This window comes from Rutilus rutilus (assembly GCF_951802725.1).
Source record: "Rutilus rutilus genome assembly, chromosome: 22".
Lineage (NCBI taxonomy): Eukaryota > Metazoa > Chordata > Actinopteri > Cypriniformes > Leuciscidae > Rutilus > Rutilus rutilus.
The window spans coordinates 25815778-25829340 of NC_140227.1; the positions used below are offsets into that span (position 1 = coordinate 25815778).

General features: G+C 33.8%; 1 long non-coding RNA gene across 1 annotated transcript in view; it reads right to left on the bottom strand.

Moving 5' to 3' along the window:
• The window catches only part of LOC311281633, a 36547-nt gene that overhangs the window by 22536 nt on the left and 448 nt on the right, over positions 1-13563 (bottom strand). The window lies entirely within an intron of this gene.

Here is a 13563-nt window from a genome sequence, read left to right on the forward strand (position 1 = left end):
ATAATTGATGTTGCTTAAGGGACCCATTAACATTTCTTTTAGAACTTTTAAGGAATAACAATGAGACATATCATTCAATTAAATAAAATAAACAAAAAATCAAAAGGTATGTTTCGGTAAAGGTATCGCGCGCCAGAGCGATTTAGTGCACGCACTGAGACGAGAGAGGTATGTATCAACTCGTCTTATTTAAGGGAACAACATAGTTTAATATGAAAAAACGGTGGAGTATCCCTTTAAATTTCCAGGTATGTCCCTCTTTGGCTAATGTATTTTCAAGATGGAGGCACAACATGGCTTCCGCCATTCGAGCGACTCGCTCGTATATATTCTAAATGGCAGATTCTACGCTTACGAGAATGCTTGATTAGTTGGTAGAAGTAATTACACATTAATGAGAACATATAATTTTGAAAGAACAAAGTGTTTTTTGCTAATAATCAACTTAAAAAATTACGCAGTGTGGCTTTAACTAGCCTACACTAAACAAACAAAAAATATATTTTAAATGCACATTTTCATCTGCAGCTCTATAGAAGACAATAGGCCTATTTTTTCATCTCATTATTCAGTTCAAATCAATTAGTGAGAGAATCAGACTACACTATTGCGCTACATGTTTTTGATTCACCAAAAAGAAGCGGCTCATATACCCCACTGAAGGGCCTTGAAACACGCATTACGTTATTCAGTGTGTTGACATCATTTCCTCTGAAACAGGAAGACAGGGTATAACATATCGAACAGCTTTTTTTAAATAGCCCATAGCATTTAGTTTATATCACAGCTCGGCCAGAGCCGTTGAGCCCGGTAAAGCCATAGTTTCCTCCTAATCTCCAACCGATTCTCCTTCGAATCTCCTCCATATCGCTTTAAAATATAGCATCTGTGCAGATTTCAAATGGATCGGATACGTTTGGTCTGAGCCAATTCACACATATGATCCGCTCTCGTGTCTCTGGACCAGAGCTGAGGCGGTTCACGTGACACTAATGTCAAACCAGACTTCATTCGCCCCAATGGAAAACATATTTACACTGTCTGAATTGTTCTCTATCCCCTATATAATGCACTATGTGCCATTCACCATGTAGAAAGTAGAAAATAGTAAATGTGTGAACAAATTACCGATTTTAGCCGCAGCTTCTGCGTCTATTTATAATGTAGGAGACGGGACAATTCAGATTCCAGAGCATTTGATTGGACAGAAAATCTGATGAGAAGCTGAAGTGCAGAGTGATGTCATCAAAATCATTGATCATATTGGCGGAAGTGAGAGACTGTAAAGGTCCGTTCACACCAAGAACGATAACTATATTAAGTTTATTCTAAGCGCGTGCTTGTCTGCCGCTTTAAATACTTGAGTTCGTTACAGCAGGATGGATTCTGATTGGCTGTTAATGTTTTAATCGTCCATCAGCTGGATAAAATGATTCTCAAAGTGATTCCAACGATATAGTTTCTCTGTGCTGTTATCATTATAGCTGTGGTGTGAACTATGCTATTGACAACAATTTTTAGAACTATATCTTTATCGTTATCTTTATCTTTATAGTTATCGTCCTTGGTGTGAATGGGCCTTAAGTTTTGAATGCTTATATCTTCTAAATGTGAATGTTGTCATTGTTTTGGAGCACAGCTTATAGATAACATATTCATACTAAAAGCCAAAAAAAGGTCAATTTTGATTTCATGGGGACTTTAATGAAGCACATGAAAAAGACCCAGCTTGATCTCACGGCAATTCGTACGAATTCTACGAGGTGGCTAATTCGTACGAATTCATACGCCCTCACTCGTACGAATTAGTAAGATTTTTGCTAAATCGTACATATTTTACGAATTGGCCAATTCGTATGAATTCATACGAATGACCTACCCCTGATCCCGCCCCTAAACCTACCCATTACGTGGGTTTAGACAAATCGTACAAATTCGTACGAGTGAGGTCATACGAATTCGTACGAATTAGCCACTTTTTTATCACTCGTACAAATTCGTACGAATTGGTCGTGAGATAGCGTTGAAAGTCCTGAAGCAGAAGCGACGCAACGTGTTTTACAGAATACAGAAGTTTGTTGTGCATAAACCAGTTTTGTGCCGTAAGTTCTGCACTGTAGATTCGGTAGAAGTGTTGCAGCACCACAAGTGTGGCAGAACACTGTGCAACAGTATATTAGTAGCCAACCGTAAGCACGTGCAAGAATGTCATTCTCTTCTGGAATTCTCAATCAGACGAAAAAATGCAGAATGGTTACGAAAACAAGAATGCAATTCTGGAACATACAGATCAACTGAGGTCTAAAACACAGTGAAAGGCAGCTAACATGTGCACAGGCACATTTATCTGCTCTTCCTCTATAGCACCTTTACTGAGTCACAATACACCTTTCTGTCCAGACACACCTTCACACACATTCCATCGAGTGCAATCTACAATCGCCCGGATACAGCAGGGTAACTCGCCCATTCAGGCTGATACGCTCACAGTCCATAACCCACTATCAGGTGTGTCAGACCAGTGATAGTCCACATTTGTTCATAGACACTGCACCACACCGACCTTTAGTGTCGTAATTACAGTTTCCCAGGCCTGTTCCCCTCATCAAAAGCCATGTCATCTTAAACGAGAGAATGAAAAGAAACTAAATAGCTTCTGAGGGAGTTTAAATGACTGTTCTGGCCCAGCGTCCTCTTTTGATCTCAGCATGTGATAATTCACAGCTATCAATTGATAAATGTCATCAGAAATGTGGCGTTTGTGTGTCTCTCAGTGCATATTTAGCGCGCCATCAGAGCTCTGTGCAGTTCTAGATTTATTAACATCCCTGTAGCAAATAAAAACCCTGCACGAGTTTTATGATCTACAGCAGTTTGGCTTTGTTCTTTCTCCAACCTTCATTGTCTGTCCCAAATGATAAGGCTCTGTGGCATCGAATATTGTTCCATTTGTTTGAGCATCCAAACAAAACTGATATGCACTCTTAAAAATAAAGGTTCACAGCAATGCAGTAGAAAAACTATTTTGAGTTCCACCAAGAAACCTTTCAGTGAACGGTTCTTAAATTTCCACTGTAAAGAACATTTTGTCCAATGGAAAGGTTCCATTGATGTTAAATGTTCTTCATGGAACCATCAATGCCAATAAAGAACCTTTATTTTAAATAGTGTTGCAACATCAGCTAAACCAATGGCATGAGTCTGTTTGTTAAACAATTATCTAACAGGACTAATCCTGTTTAAAACAATTATTATTTTTGGTGCAGAAATTAAACACTTAAATAATTCCAGTGAGGTTTTCATTAACCTTAGCCTGATGTTACCTAGCCTGACTCACCTCTTCAAAAAAATAAAACAATAATTCAGTATACACCCATGATAAGATGGAACTGGTTTGTTATCTTGGACATTACTATCAGTGGCCATAAATTTCAAGAGGAATCTGTGACATAAGCTCAAGTGTTGTGACATAAGCTTCAAAATATTGAAGAGCATTGCACAATACAATTTAGGTACTGGTTATTTTCAGCCAGGTCTGTTAAGTTTACAGACATTTCCTTTAACCCATAACACAAAAGACAACGCAAGGCGTAATTCAAAATACAGGGAAAAGCCCTGTAAAATATCAGTACAGAAAATTCCTTCATATTAACATTGTATCATAAGTACATTGCCCCTATTTTAACAGACTTTTCTTAGAGTGTATGTATCACTCAGTCAGGTGATAATAGTAAACAATCTGTTTCACTAAACTAGGCATTGCTTTCTCATTTTTAAACACACATACACTATACAATAGTGGTTCTAAGCTGGTGGGCCGCAAAGCAAAAAAGAGCGGCATCTGTATTCAGCAGAGAAAATCAGCAGGGGAAAAAATGTAAACTATCTGTATAATCATGCACAGTCAGGACCGCAAAATAAGCAGCTTTAAAAGGGGAAGAGAAAACACTTCCCATATCTTTTGCTCTCCGCATCAAACTCTACCGTATTTTGGATATTACACATACAGTGCAGAAGTTAGGCAAATTAAACGGATGCTAACATGAATATGTTTCGTGACTTGCCCTCATCCTCAAAAACCATGAACAAAACACACAAAAAATCCAATAATATAATAAAATCATATTGTCCAATGTAAAAGCTGAGTATAACCAATTGAGTACCAGATTTATACATACATACATATATATGTATGTATATGAGAGAGAGAGAGAGAGAGAGAGAGAGATGCAATAGTCTTTAATAATAAATCCACAGGGAGAACGTAGGAGAACACTAGGAATAATAAACAACCACATAAAACTCAATACCGGACAAAGGAACAGAAACTCAGGGCTTAAATACATGGGGAACTTAATTAAGGTGAACAGAAACAGGTGTGCAGAAACTAATTAACCACAAGGGAAACAATAGAAACTCAGGCAGCCAAAACAGGAACAGAACACAGTGAAAACCAAACCGGACGGACGGTTGGATGGATAGACAGATAGACAGACAGATAGACAGACAGACAGACAGACAGATAGATAGATAGATAGATAGATAGATAGATAGATAGATAGATAGATAGATAGATAGATAGATAGATAGATAGATAGATAGATAGATAGATAGACAGATAGATGGATAGACAGATAGACAGACAGATAGACAGACAGATAGATAGATAGATAGATAGATAGATAGATAGATAGATAGATAGATAGATAGATAGATAGATAGATAGATAGATAGATAGATAGATAGATAGATAGATAGATAGATAGATAGATAGATAGATAGATAGAATGTTTTTTAAAAATTCACAAATGAAGAAAAAAATCCTTCAAACTTCAAGGACAAGTAGGTCGTGTCATGAAAGTTCACTCTCAGAAATCTAATGCCAGGAGCTTAAGTTGACTTCTAATATATCAGCTGCAGCCAGCAAGGCTTGAGGATCACTGTGCAGACTTTATTAGTTGGAAGAAAGTTTTTGAAGGATGAAATAAATCGGCTTTGAAATTTCTGACACCGGAATTATCATCACACCAGATGATAACTGCTATCTGGCGCATCAAACCAGACTTTATTAAGAAACTTCTCTGCAGGATACAGGCTTGCAGAGAATGACCTGAGAAGAGGCAGACAGTATATGGAGTATTCTGAAATCTCATTTTTCATACAGCAGGGAAAACAAACGCTTGGTGCTGTTTGTCCTAGGACCTAGATGATCAACATTTGCTGGTCATGTAAACATTTTTCTTCACAAAAGAAAAGAAAAATCTAACCCAGGAGCTGGAAATAAAACAAATGTGTACATATGATAAATTCTTTGAAGCACAAAAGCGACATTTTTTTATTTAGTACTGGGCAATGAGAATTAATGATGAGGTGGTAGAAAACACACTAAACACTGTAAAGAGTTTCCCATTATGTGTAACCAACTAGTCAAGGTGATTTATTCATATGAATTATTTTAATATGATATTATATTAACTATTCCTGTTTCACATTGTATAGAAGCAGTGCATATTTTTACTTTTTCGTTATTTATCATCATTAACAGACATTTTTTGCAGTTTTTTTACTTAACAGAAACGCTGTTCTGGTCTGTGATGTAAAGGTTCACAAGCCAGGTTCAAAGTTTCATTTTGTTGACAATATTATTTGGAAAAGTATTTAGTTTCTTTTTACGTATTTTTTTTCTTCTCATAGTACTGTATACTGTAATAGTACCGTATTTATTCATTTCTTTGTTTGTTTTAATTATTTATTTATTTATTTACTCATATTTACTTATTTATCTTATCCTAATTTTTATTTATAAATAATTTTTATTTATTTGATTTATTTATCTACCTCTTTTATTGTTTATTTAATAATTTATTCGCTTATTTTAATCCCATTTTTATTTGTTTGTTTTATTTTTTGTAGTTTATTTATGTACTAATTTATTCACTTATTTATTTTAATCAAATTTGTATTTATTTGTTTATTTAAATTATTTATTTATCTACTTATTTTATTGTTTGTTTATTTATTCACTCATTTATTATTATTACTTTAATATTATTACTAAATTACTCATTGTATTATTTATACTGGTCATGTAAACTCTTTTTTTTTTAAATAAATAATATAAAAGAAAAGAAAAATCTAACCCAGGAGCTGGAAATAAAACAAATGTGTACATGTGATAAATTCATGATGATTTATTCATATTAATTATTTTAATATGATACTATATTTACTAGTCCTGTTTCACATTGTATACAAGCAGCGCATATTTGTACTTTTTCGTAATTTATCATCATTTTATCATCAATTTATCAACAGACATTTGTAGTTTTGTTCAGAAACGCTGTTCTGGTCTGTGATGTAAAGGTTCACAAGCCAGGTTCAAAGTTTCATTTTGTTGACAATATTATTTGGAAAAGTATTTATTTTTACATATTATTTTCTTCTCATAGTACTACTGTAATAGTACCGTATTTATAATTTCTTTGTTTTAATTATTTGTTTGTCTTAATTATTTATTTATTTACTCATATCTACTTATTTATCTAAACCTAATTTTTATTTATTTTATTTATTTATCTACCTCTTTTATTGTTTATTAATTTAATAATTCATTCACTTATTTTAGTCAAATTTAAATTTGTTTGTTTTATTTTTTGTAGTTTATTTATTTACTAATTTATTCCCTTATTTATTTTAATCAAATTTGTATTTATTTGTTATTTATTGATTTGTTGATTTACCAATGTGAAACAGGCCTTATTTTTATACAGTATGTGTTTGTATCATTTGAGTTTCAGTTTTTCTCATATAGAACGTATATGCTGAACACTTTCAGGGCTGACGGGTGAAAAAGAACCCTTTGAAGATCCAAAAGTCTCCCTGAGCTGAGGAACAGAATCTAAACTTAGTGCTATGAATCAGATCAGAGGTCAGCAAAGCATGGAGTCTAATCTCTTAGGACAGACAGGTTTGCTGGACACCGACTTTCACTTATGTGCTTAGATCTGGGTAATTCAAAGCAGCTAGGGTAATTCTTAAAAGCCTTATCTAGAGCGATTCTGAATCTCAGAAAGTTTTCTATATGTGGTCAGACTCAGTACACTTGTAGGTTAAAGAGGAAATTTCAAAGTAAACATTAACGTTTCTGAGCAGGCATGTCTCTCTATCGCACTAGATTCAACACCGCTCAGCGATTGGCCAGTCATAGCAACAGCTACATGAGAAATCCATAACACTTTCTCAGAAAAATGACTCAACAGTTACAAGTTAACCTCGTAATTACTTCATATCGGTGCGTTAAATATCCATTTTAATATAAGGTCAATGGTCACATTATCTGAAATCAAGACGGCATCTTTGGATCGGGGTCATTAATTTTTCATATGTTGCATTGTGAGACTTAGCAAATCACACGACAAATCACAAGGCTATTGTGACTATGCAAATGTCCCTTTTAAAAGGAAGACAAAAACATGCACTTAAACTCTGGTTCTTACAATTATAACTGTGGACTGCATGGATTCGCTTTCACAAGGTAAAAAAGATCATTGTTTTTTCTACAAGGCATGATGAATGAACGTGGTGAGCTGCTTTGGCCGGGGTGCGATGGAAAGAAGCCCCTCCTGAATTTCCACCTGTAATCTTGATTAATTGTGATTTCTCTCTAGGACATTAAGGACAACCTTGGTTTAAAATCTGGACATTTGCCTGTAAGACCCTGCAGACTGCACAAAATAAAATGTGACTTTTGTGTCAACTAAAACAAAAGCCGGCAGCAATTCAGAATCGAGGTCTATTTTGAGAGCCCACTTGATTTGAATGTGTCATTAACATACAAGAGAAATAAGCTTAAGTAAGTCCAGAATAATTGAACAAGTCGTTACCCTACATATTAAAAAGATGGATGGTCTGTAATAAGGGGATATATCATGTCCTTGTTTTCTCTTTCAGCAGAATGCCAGCGGGCACACGGGGAGAGAGCTCTGAGAGCAGTGCAGCGTGGGAAGCTATTAGTGCTTTCTTCAAAACGCTTCTGATGAAAACACGTGAACACAACAGAGAACAAAGAGTGTGTTGATTCACACACACCAGCATCAGGTTGCCACGAAAACTGTATAGGGCTGTTAATCAAGTACAACAATTTAATCAAATTAATTATGATATGCTAATTAATTAATTGAATTAATCACATATATCCATATTTTTGGAGGAAATGAACATTCAAAAGCATTATATTCCTGTGTTGATGCTTGTAGCTGGACTGACCAAAGACTTATCATTGGAATAATTGGAAGTTATGTATGATTTTATGATTCATTTTCTTTTTAGCTCATTATTATTTGAACACATAACATATATTTAAATATTAATTCTATATTTATATATGTAATATATATAAAAAGATTATACATATACATATGTATATATATATATATATGTGCGTGTGTGTGTATATATATATATATATATATAAAACTTATAAATAATAAAATATATTAAATATAATTATATAATATTAAATATTATAATTATTATTATTTATAAAAAAAAATATAAAAAAATATATATATGTATATATGATGACAAGATAATTACACGGAAAACAACAAAAACATTGAAAATACAAGATTTTTTAAGAGGTCATATCATATAGGTATATATATATATATAATAATTTTAAATATTCTTATAATAATCATAATATATTAGGCTATATATAGCATGATCACGATTACATATATACTGTAAAAAATAAAAAAATAATTTTCTGCCAGGACATTATGCAGTCATTTTATAGAAATTTTCATTAACCCTAAAACACAACAAAAATTCCTTCACATTCATATAGTACATTGTGCCATATTTTTACAGACTTTCCTTAACAGTGTATGATAATGACAAAAAGGCAACAACAACAAAACAAAAAAAAAACATTTAAAAATGCATGATCTCAAGACACAAAGATTACACTACATCTGCCTAGCAACTGAGAGGACAGACAAAACCTCAGCCAATAAAAAGAGTCTACTGGTATAATGAGAATGCAAGTCTCTTGCACTAGCCTTGCATCAGACTCAGCACCAGACTCTGAGAATTTTTTTTTTTAAACCTGGCGCACAGATATAAACAAGTAATGGGTTTGGACGTATGAATTACCCTGACAGCACATGTGTTGTGAAGAGCACTCTCTTGGTACTGGCAGGAGAGTTTCTCAAGGTTGAGTGTGTCATTAATAGGCTAAACAGCAGCCTCAAAAGAAGAACTCAACTTCAGTGACGCCGTCTCAGCAAACTAAAGATAAGCAGCTATACGAGAGGCTTGAAATGGAGAAAATACGAGGAATTTGCCATCAGTGATTGAAAAATTCTTAGTGGCTATGAGTAAATGTTAAAGAGACAGATCCAGAGACAGACTAAATTGAAAACTATTATATACAAATAATGAAATAGAATAAAAATAGAATATTAAACATCAAATAAATTATGTACTATTTATTTAAATTATTCATTGATATATATTAATTGATACATATATAAAATATTAATTATATTGTGATTATTACACATCAAAAGTTTGGGGTCTGTAAGATTTCTCATTGTTTCTATGCTCACCAAGCCTGCATTTATTTAATAAAATACAAATATTGAGAAATATTATTATAACTGTTTTCTATAATAATATATATTTTAATACATTCCATTCCTGCGATGGCAAAGCCAAAGTTTTAGCATCGGTACTTCAGTCTTCACTGTCACATGATCCTTCAGAAATCATTCTAAATATTCAATAAATATTCAGTTTTTTAAATAACCACACATGGCTTTAGTCAGTATCTAATTACAGAATCTTTCATTTTGGGTGAACCATTATTTATATTAGATTATTTTTAGTAGAAACAGAGATCCTGATGTCTGAATCAGTACATAAAATGGCAGACGTCATCATTAGTTTATAACTGATAAAAACACAGACATCCGATTATAGTCTGAATAGATTTCATGTGGTTTTTAATTATAAGCTCTGTAAGATTGTGTCTCAGATTAAACAGACTCAGCAGGGTTTCTTTTCATACTAGAGCATTAATAGCCCTTCCTTTCCTCAACTTTTTGCACAGTATCTGTGGATGAAGCACTCAGCCGCTGTATAAATAGTTCAGAGTTAATGCATTAATAACAATAGTCCTGTAAGTTTACAATGTACCACACATGTGTCAGTACAAATAAAATGCAATCGGGTGCTTTGTCCTTACAAGAGCAATTGCAAAAGAGTACTTCTAAAAAGAGCACAGGAGCATTAAAGGACCTTTAAATAAAGCTGAACTCCAGCCACAGTCACTGGGTGAGACAGAAGGGTTTATTTATAGACAGCATGGAAGATCCAAGTAACCGGAAGAGTCCTGTCAGGAACGTAACGCAATGTGCAGAGCTCTTGGTTTTCACAAAAAAACAACTATCGCCTGTGGTAAAAACAACATTAAAGCGTGTAATAGCACAACAACAAAAAAACAGGGCCTAATGGATTTGTGAAAAGAGAACATGTTTGATGCATGAAGCCAGGAAGCACAAAAAACACTTTTATGTGTTCCTTCCTCATAAAACCAGCCTTTTATGCTTTTACAGACCAATTCAGGACAAATTCCATCAGTCATTCACATTTGTGTCAATTCCACAGCTCGGTTTTTGACTATGAATCTACATTAAATAAAAAGCTGTTGGAATCAAAACAATATTTTCTCACATTCCTGCGCTTATAACCAACAATTGTATTGAACTCTCGCATGTCACACTGTGTTTTCACAGAGCTTCCTTAGTCAAAGCAAGCTTGGGGGGAAGTAGTAAGGTGCAAATTATGCATTGCACGAGAATCAGTCAATAGTCATGAAATGCTAGCTTTACGCCCTGTTAGTTTTAAAATGGATTATAAAATGGATTATAAAACAGTTTCCAGTCCCAGGGTTGATCAAAACAGCGTCCCAACCATGCTCAAATACAATGCTGATATGATGCCAAACAACCAAAATAAGCTAGGAAGTCATTTTCATTCAGAAATTGCAAAATGGCACAAATAATTGCAAAGAAACAGCAAGCGCTTTAAATAAAAGACTGATAGTATTTTCTTGTAAAACATACTCCTGTAACTCATTCAATCATTTTCAACTTCAAAATCGCATCGTTAATTCAATGTGTTGTAAAAAAAATTACACCATTTTTTTCAGTGCATCACTAGCACAGCCAAAAAAAGAGCAACTTTTGCTTAGTAACTAAATATTAATCAGGGATAAAAGAAAATGTTTAACCCTCTGATGGTCTTCGTTTAGCAGTCACACTGGGGGCCTTCCCGGTCATAAATGACCGGACACCTAAAAATGAAACTTCCTCCATCCCAGTAAAAACCAATGCAATTTATTTTTGTTCTATAATATTTATTCTTTTTAATTTAGAATTTTGAGACAATTTGATTGAACTTATTAATATTTATGCAATATTTATAGTCCATTTTTTGCCATTGAAAATAATGATAATTTTTTTTTTTTGATAAAAAAAAAATAAAAAATTCTATGCAGTATTTTCGGGTAAAATAGAGACTAGGCTTTTAGAAAAAAAAAAAGAAAAAAAAATTAATCAATTTATTAAACATAAAATTAAATAAAACATGTTATTGCATGGGTTTACCACTAGATGCCTGTATAGCTCTAAATGGAGATGTTTGTGAATTCTAGTTGTTTTTAGACCAAATTACTTACTTTTAAGATGTGGATTGAATGTATTTTTTTTAGAAATTCTCAAATAATACTTTTTGCCAAGGTTTATAACACTTTATTAATTATTATTTTAATAATTTTAATAATTATTATATTAATTATATATACATATATTAATTATAATTATTAATTATGTTATGTTTTTCACTCTTGATGTTTTAGAGCTTCACCCCTTCATTGCTGAGCACTTTTTTTCTGCATCGTGGCTGATTTGTAGAGAATTTTTGTGTTTTTGTCAATTTCCCATTCATTTCCTATGGGGGTAATTTTGACCGAAGACCAAAATCATGACTAATTTTTTTACGACCACTTAGCATGCTCGGATCATGAACTCAATTTTTTTGTATGTTCACATACCTAATGGCAGAAAAGTCACCAAGTTTCGTAATATTCCGATGAAGCCGTGATTTTTAAAAATTCAAAACAGATTTTTGTAGTTTGAATTTATTGGTGTGTATGTGTATAAAAGTGTGTTTGTATGTGTGTGTGTGTGGGTAGGTGTGAATTTTTTGCACTCTTGATGTTGTAGAGTGTCACCCCTTTACTGCGGTGTACTTTTTTTTAGAATCGTGGCCGATTTGTAGATTGTACAGTCAAAAGTTCAGAGAATTTTTGCGTTTTTGTAAATTTCCCATTCATTTCCTATGGGTCGGTCATTTTTGACCGAAGACCACGAAAGGGACTATTTTTTTTTACGGCCACTTAGCATGCTCGGATCATGACCTCAATTTTTTTTTGTATTCACATACCTAATCCCAGAAAAGTCACCAAGTATCATAACCTTCCGATGAAGCTGTGATTTTTAAAAATTCAAAACAGAAAATTTGGTCAGAAGTGACCGAAGACCATGGAAAATAATCACCTTAAACTTAAACCGTGAAACTGTCTTTAGAGGATTGTAGACCAGTGACTGGATTACACTCAAAAAGCACCACATTGGAGTTTAGCCAGTCATGTTTAACCACAAAGGTCTGTTGCTTGCTTTGCTATTGCAGGTATAGTTTTTAAACAAATTAAGGAATAAATTAAGCAAATGCTCTTAGCAAACCGGTTAAATCAGGCTACGCCTTGCCTCTGTTCCTTTTAAATTTATCCCGGTCTTACGAAATAGCCATCCCTGACCTGTTAAGGCTAGCTAAGCCGGCTCTAACTTGGTTATGTTGTTGTCAGTGTGTGCTTCCTATTAGTGTATATTAGACCAGTGACAAACAAAGCAGGATGATCTTCTGATGACATCCTTGCCACACATTCAAGAGAAAGCTCCGGGAATTGAGCATTGAGCTAATGGCCAACACTAGAGCAGCTTAAAGACGAACACAAACATCGCCTCTTAGTGTCATTTCATGGATAGTCAGTTCTGAAAACAGAAGGATATGTTGTCATATTTGAAGTGATCTTGCTAAAAGCTCCAAAAATCCTAAAAGCCATTTTATTGAAAAGCACATTTAAAGGGATATTCACCCAAAAATGAAAATACTGTCAAGGCCCAAGTTTTAGCCGCTAATGAAGGGTTTGACGTTCTTGTGGTGTCATCAGCAGTTGACGTTGTCATGTCATACATTAGTCACATGATTAGTCACATGGCTTTTTTGGAACAGGTGATTGGCTCGCACTTCCTGAGTTAGATGCGTTCCTGGGTCAACATATTTTGCTGATTCCTATCCCTAACCCTATAACTTATCCCTAAAATCAGAGGGAAATGATGGTGAACAAGACTGATGTGGAATGTTGTTCCAGTTGGTGGAATCAGTTTCGAGATTGGGTCTTGGACCATTCAAAACAACTAACATTGACATGAATGG